The sequence below is a fragment of the Melanostigma gelatinosum genome (genome assembly GCF_949748355.1).
Source record: "Melanostigma gelatinosum genome assembly, chromosome: 5".
NCBI lineage: Eukaryota > Metazoa > Chordata > Actinopteri > Perciformes > Zoarcidae > Melanostigma > Melanostigma gelatinosum.
In genome coordinates, this window is record NC_136638.1 from 17,529,626 (window position 1) to 17,536,727 (window position 7,102).

The following is a 7,102-nucleotide window of genomic DNA, read 5'->3' on the forward strand; positions in this document are numbered from 1 at the left end:
TTATCCTTACTGAAGCATGATTTTTCAGTTATTGCCCTGTCAGAAACATGGCTTACTGAGGACTCAAGAGAAATCTTTAAAATACCAAAATACAATTCAGTTCACTATGTAAGAGAGAATAGATCTGGAGGTGGAGTATCTCTGTTTATTCACAGTGACTATGAATTCAAAATTAGGGATGATCTCACGTTGAAGTCTGATAGGGAGGATTTTTTAGAGCTCTCTGGTGTCTCTGGTGGAAAGAATGTTATTGTTGGTGCTATTTATCGCCCACCTGACTCTGACGTCAAAGTTTTCAATGACAGTGTGGGCTGTAAACTTTGTTACATTTTAGAAGATTTCAAGATAGACCTTTTAAAAAATCGACTACATACTCTGACTGGGACAGAAAAGAATTATGAGCAAATCAAATATTTCAAAATTTAAAGATATTCTTTCCAGTTTTTCATGGGATGATCTATATGTGGAAAATAACACTGATTTGGCATATCAGAAGTTTCCCAGATATCATCCATTGATGCTGCATATCTAAAAATGTGCAATAAACAAAATAGCCTGTCTTAAAATACAACACAACTAACAGTTAAAGTGAAAAGCATACAACAATAATTTGATTTTATAGAATTCATAGTTATATAGCACATTAACACTCGAAAGTGGAGAATTCCAAAACATTCATGAACAAAATAACAAAGATAGACAGGATTTGGCAACCTGGTCTCACTCCCAAATCATTAAATACCTACTGTTGGTCAGTGCCCCTTGGACTTTCAACTAACTCCAACATAAACCGACGGCGTCATTATAAAACTGTCAAAACAACAGCGTAATATAAAGAGTGAGATAGTTTGCACAGGTCCAGTGGTATGGGAGGGGGAGGGGTTAAACAAACATAGGACTTTCATTCCAGAGACCGTGGGTCGGGTCCTGTGTGAAACTTAAGGTCAATTTTGACATTTTTGCACATTAGTCATTAGTCACATCTTGAAAAGACACTATTCATTTAACGAGAGGAAACTGACATGCCATCCCTGCCTTGTCCAAAACTAACAGCGCCATAGCTTGAAGCTTAGGGCCACTGACCAAGTGTCAGCATTTGACGAGTTGGGAGTGAGAATGTGCTGGATTTGGACAAAGCTGTATCGACTAGTTTATAGTCGACAGCTGCTTTTATCTAAACCAAACAGTCATGATGTGCAAATACACATAACTGTATGTCCGTTGTAATAGATAAGCATGAATAATATATGTGTTGTGATTAGACAATTACAGTTTATCATGCAGTTGTGTTGAACAGACAGGATATTGTAATACTGTTTAGAAGAAAAAATACAATGTAATTATATACGTGTATCACTAACTGTCACATTATCTACAGTGTAGCTCAAATTTGGCTTGAATGTGGGAATGAAGATGGAGCATGTGGTCATTTTGGCAAAACAGTTTTTTTTATAACCCATGAAACTAAACTTAAACTGTTTCAGAGAAAATGTTAGATATGCCAAAATGTTAGATGTGTGAATTCTAATATACCACCACTTTTCCATGGATTTGATAAATACAGTCTTCAAAAGACTTTTAGACTGACTTTTTTGTGATGATTTAATTCTGCACTATACATTATCACCCTCTTGGTCACATTAAATGTATTAACAAGCGTTAAAGAAACACAATCTGTCGTGTAAGGCTTTGTGAAAGCAGTGTTTTACCTCAAACACAGGATGTGGTCCCAGTGCCCCTGGTTGCTTGAATGCAGTTATTGTTGTAGTGCAGAGGAAGGAACTTATCAGGAGTTTCCTTCAAAAGAGGAAAGTGCAGCCTTCCTTTCTGGAGAGGCAAACATTTTTTTGCTGAAAGAGGGACACAGGAGAAGAAAGAGTTCAGCACAGTTCCTCTAAGTTACTGGATTACATGCAGTTTGCCTCTGTTAGACTTCCATTTTAGAAGATAATTGCTGAAGATCATTTTTTTAGGTAAGAAACATATTCATTACTAACACGTTTTAAACTGACATAGAAAAATATTTTACTTTAAACAGTAGCATGAATCTGGTCAGTTCCTCTGTAAAATAAATGCTATCTTTTACTCTATATTCTGGTTATGGTATGTCCATGGCTACAATCAGACATGTCCAAAACTGTCTATGCTATAGGTTCAGGAGGAACAGTAACCTTGGCCGTTCAGAACACTAAACATAATTTTCTCATACATTTTCAACTTGTCCCCCCCTGACCTCCATAGGGAGTGAAAGGCTGCATCTCGTGTATATCGGTTACAAGCATATGAGGTCAGGGATGTTACAGCAAATACTTAAGAGATTCTTACAATTGAAAGTAGTATTTTTTTGCCCTAAAATTTCAAATCACTATTTGTGTGTGTATGACTTGTACATGCTGTGAGTGCCGGTGAGCATGCGTTAGTGTGTGTGAGTTTAATTATTTCTGAGCTTTTAACCTCTTAAAATATCACTGCTAAACACTGCATGAGATTGGCCTTTCCTTCATCTTTCCAAGGTGCATTTAGATGCATTTAATGCTAGGATCTTGCAGTTGTAGCAGGGGGTGGTGGGTTTTCCCATTCATGGTTGTATCCCACATACTCCACAGTATAAGCCTGTGAATACAATGTGAAACACCCTGTACATGGATTTCTGAGTAAAGCATTGTTGTAGTTTTCCTTACATGGTTCTCGGCTTTTTACTGATTACAGAAGACAATTAATCACATCTAACACATTATTGTTTATACCATAATACAAAAAGGATTTCGGATATTCTCTCCTTGCTAGTGCAAGGAGAGAATATCTAGGTATGTTCACTGGGGAGGCAGATGTTGGATGATAATATGGTTTACCACACCAGTCTGACATCTGACATCTCATGTGTCATGCAGAGTGCAGCCAGATGGTGTCCTTGACTCCTGCAAGAATAAAAGAGGTTACACAGTGTGATGGCATGTTACTACACATTAGATCATATCTCACTCTAATAGGCCTTTCTTTTTTATGCTACATCTAGACTTCCTTGTCATAGTGTCCTGAAAATACACTATTTATTCTATGGAACAGTAATAGGACTGATGATGAATAGATGTAATGGTGGAAAATACATTGAAGCTAATAAGGATTTGGATAAAACAGTTTAATTTCTGTGTTTTCATTGATAATATAATTTCACACACAATATTTGCTCATTTAAATTTTTTCCAAATCTTCATGTTTTTCTGGGTACAATACAGCAAATACACAGCTTTATTTAGAAACTGCTTTCAGATCATATTTGATTGAAAAGGTCTCAAGTGCAAAGGAGCATCAAGTGCCTCTTGGACTAAAATAAATGCATTTGAGAGACATTAGGAGATTTTTATCACAAGTTTACATATACAGGTAATGCCACTCGTGGTGATAATGCGTCTTAGTGATGACTAATTAGTAGTGGTTAATATTGAAGGATAACAACAAAATCCATATTATTTACATTTTTATGCCTGTAGTAAAGCATGTCTGATTCTGGTTGTACAGTGGAGGGAGGTTATAGTAACACCACTATTTTATTTAAATATAATGTAGATAATGTATTGCATGTACATTATGACACTTACTGAAAGTGATTAGAGCATTACTTAGTGTACCACCATGAAAAAAACATGTGTGCAACATACTCAAGCTTGTGATCAATACATTTCTTCCAAAGGTCTTGCTGCTTTTAATTAATGGAAGGCATTCCTTTCGTGATGGCATTATATATGATCACTCTCTCTGCCGTGGAACAGCAAATGTCAAAAGGTGAAGGTCTAAGGTAGAGCACACCAAGATGGCTTCCCTTACAGACAAAGGGAAACCCTAGAGAGCTGATCCATTGCTCTAGATCAGGGATTCCCAAAGTGTGGTGCGCTGAAACATGCACTGACTTTTGGTGCAAGCACGGCCCTCTGTGAGAATTCCTTCTCCACTTTAAAGAATGTTTTCTCAGATCACAGACAGTCGATGCTCCACAAACGAAAGGCCAACCTGATTATGCTAGCTTTCGAGAAGGACTGAACAAAGAAGTTCAGGAGTGAATGGAGGGACACTGTCCTACGCAGCTTTCACTCGGTGGCCAATCGTCGTCTCCCGCTCTACTAATGGTGAGTTATCGGGTTTTATCCAGCCTCCTGGCCCTATGGACTAGGCTAAATGATTGGTTGTAGGCCTATGTGTTTGTAATTTCTTGGAAAAACAAACAAATATGTAATGCAAAGCAATGTTTTCTTAATTTCTGTTGTAGGCTAGCTGTTGGTAGGCCCTTTTCGTTGTTGCTGTGCTCCGCTCCGTTTCGGACAAACTCCGCACAGTGTGTTGTTGTAGAGTGTGTTGTTATTGTTGTTGTTAATGTTGTTGCTGGATGTGCCTATTTTTAAAATGTCTTGTTGTGGCTGAATCTGCTATCTGCTGATCTTTCAATACACAAGTTGACCTACTATGCTACCATCGGCTGTAAAAAAACAAACAAAAAAAACGTGCCCCCCCCCCCCCAAAGCAACGTAAGGCCCCCCTGCAAATCAGTGCCTGGAGCCTGGCCTGTGTCTGGGCTTCACTTGGATTGGCAACGCAGATTCCCCAAAGCCACAGTGCGTGGTGTGCAGCGAGGTTCTGGCTAACAGCTGTCTGAAACCCTCTTATTTACGTCGCCACCTGAACACCAAGCATGCCGGTGCAAGTCAAAAGCCCCTTACATAGTTTATATCGAAATTGGAGGAGTTACAAAACAGCCAAAAACAACTGGAGTCTCATTCATGTGTTGGGTCTATAAATGACGCACTACGGGCTTCATATCTGGTCAGTTACAGAATAGCGAGAAAGGGGCTACCGCACACAATCGCCGAAGACGTGTGCTTGCCAGCTGCCAGAGAGATGGTGGAATGTATGATTGGAGAGAAAGAAGCAAAAAAGTTGGACATGATCCCGGTGTCCAACAACACTGTGTCGCGCCGCATCGATGCTTTGTCCGAAGACATCCTGGCTACATTAGTCGGTCATTAGTCGGTCATTAGTCGGTCATTAGTCGGTCATTAATTGTAAATTAAATGTGATGCAATCTGCCCCGAGCCTGTGCGTGTGTCCTCGCATCCGTATTGCTCTTTAAAAGTGACGCCTTGTGGAACTGAAATTTATTGAAACTTTGTTGCAGTGTTTCAGGGCGTTTTCACACCCGTAGTTCGTTTGATTTGTTCTGATTCTGGCTTTAATATGATACAATGTTGCAGTTTCCCCTTTGTTCGGTTTGTGTTCACACTGCAACATTTAACAGCGGATTAAATCTTGTAAACAAACGCCAAACTGTTCTCTCATTGGTCCGATTTTATTTTTAGGCTCTGTTGCTTTTTTTTTTTTTATTAAGGGGGGGGGGGGGGTGCGCGAACCCGGTCGGGATGTAGAAGGGGGTGCGAAGGACGATCCACAAACATCATGCAGTCATCTATCCTCATGTAGTTTCTACCATATAGTTTATTTGAATAATGCATTGACTTGAACATTTTATTTTGCGCATTTCTTGATCTGACAGTTGTTCTACATCCTACCCAAAGGTAGGGTTGGTAATCTTCAAAAACATTTTTGTTGTATTTGTAAATTCTTATTACATCCTGACGGCAATCAATGAAGAAAAAAAAGATCCAGTATCTGTGTCTGTCACAGGTCAGGGTCCTGGGAATGAATTGATTGTCTACCTGCCTGCCATTCACTCATTGCGCATCAACACAGTCTTCCATAAGCCACTAGCTTGACAGCTGTGCATACTAATGTTCGTTATGATACCTTTACGGTCATATTGGTACTTTTGGGGGAGTGGCTTTGGAAGTAGGAATGGGCTGTTAGTGTTGCTGACTTCGAACTAATTTTAGTAGGAAAGACTTGATACTTACAAACCAGAGAATGGAGGCAATGTGCAGTCTGTGAGTGGAAGATATTTAAACATCCTTTTTAAATGGGTCAATGCCCGTGCCCATCAAATAACATGGGCAGTTATGGTTTAGGTAGATGGACAGAATAGCTGGTTGTGCCACTCTTCCAAACCTGCAGTGGGAGGTTTGTGGAGGCGGATGAGAGATTGTACAATATTGAAATCCGGCAGTTTGAGGGTAAGGTTCTCCTCTCACCTTTCACATGGAAGTGAGAATCAGGAAACTAGTACAGAAAGACTGTGATGCGTTTTCATTTTTATCTAGTTCATCGGAATAAAGGTTCACTGCAAATCTGTTATGTCAGTGTGTAAGCTTGCAGTTATAAAAACAGTGTCAATAGCGAGGTCAGGATCAGAATATTAACCTTGATTGAATTATTCCAACGTTGAAACCCATAAATCCTGAGCGGATGTTATGCAGTATCAGCCAAGTAGGATAATGCTTGTTGTGTTTCACAATCTTTCATGGTTCACAATCCATTTCTAAATTCAATTACCACCTGCCACATGGGCATATAGAGCTTCTTTTGACAACTTGTTCAAAATAAAGTACTTAAAACATCCCGATCAAATAGTGTAGAGAGAATATGATCGGGGTTCTCAAGCTTTTTTGGAAATGGGGACCGGCAAGCTGGCAAAGAGTAGTGGGTGGGTGGGATTCTTTGTAATTTAAAAATACAAAATGTATCCTGTGAATATGCAAATGTGTCAGTCACATGTCCCTTACTTCACTATCATGTCCATTATCAGCGTGTGTGCACTGGCGGCATCACATTATACACAACGTCTCACCCCAAGAAGGGATGCACTGAAGCTGCCAATACCGAGTACCGATCAGATACCAGTGTTTAATTGATAAGCTGTATGCCTCACTCTGTGGATGTGACTGGGATCATTCTTTTATGTGTAATGGAGCATCAGGCCGACTTAAACACTGCTTTCATCATTATTGCTTTCAATAATTTCACAAGTTATCAATTAAATAATGGTATTGCAATACGAGATTGGCCTATTGTCATTGATACCCGTTCCGGCTGTTTGAATCAATATCCAGTATCGAAGTCGATACTGATATCAGTGCATCTCTAATTTAAAATTGAGCACAGAGAAAATGTCCCCCTTCATAGCCTGATTCATTCTGTACATTGAACGGGGGATGATCAG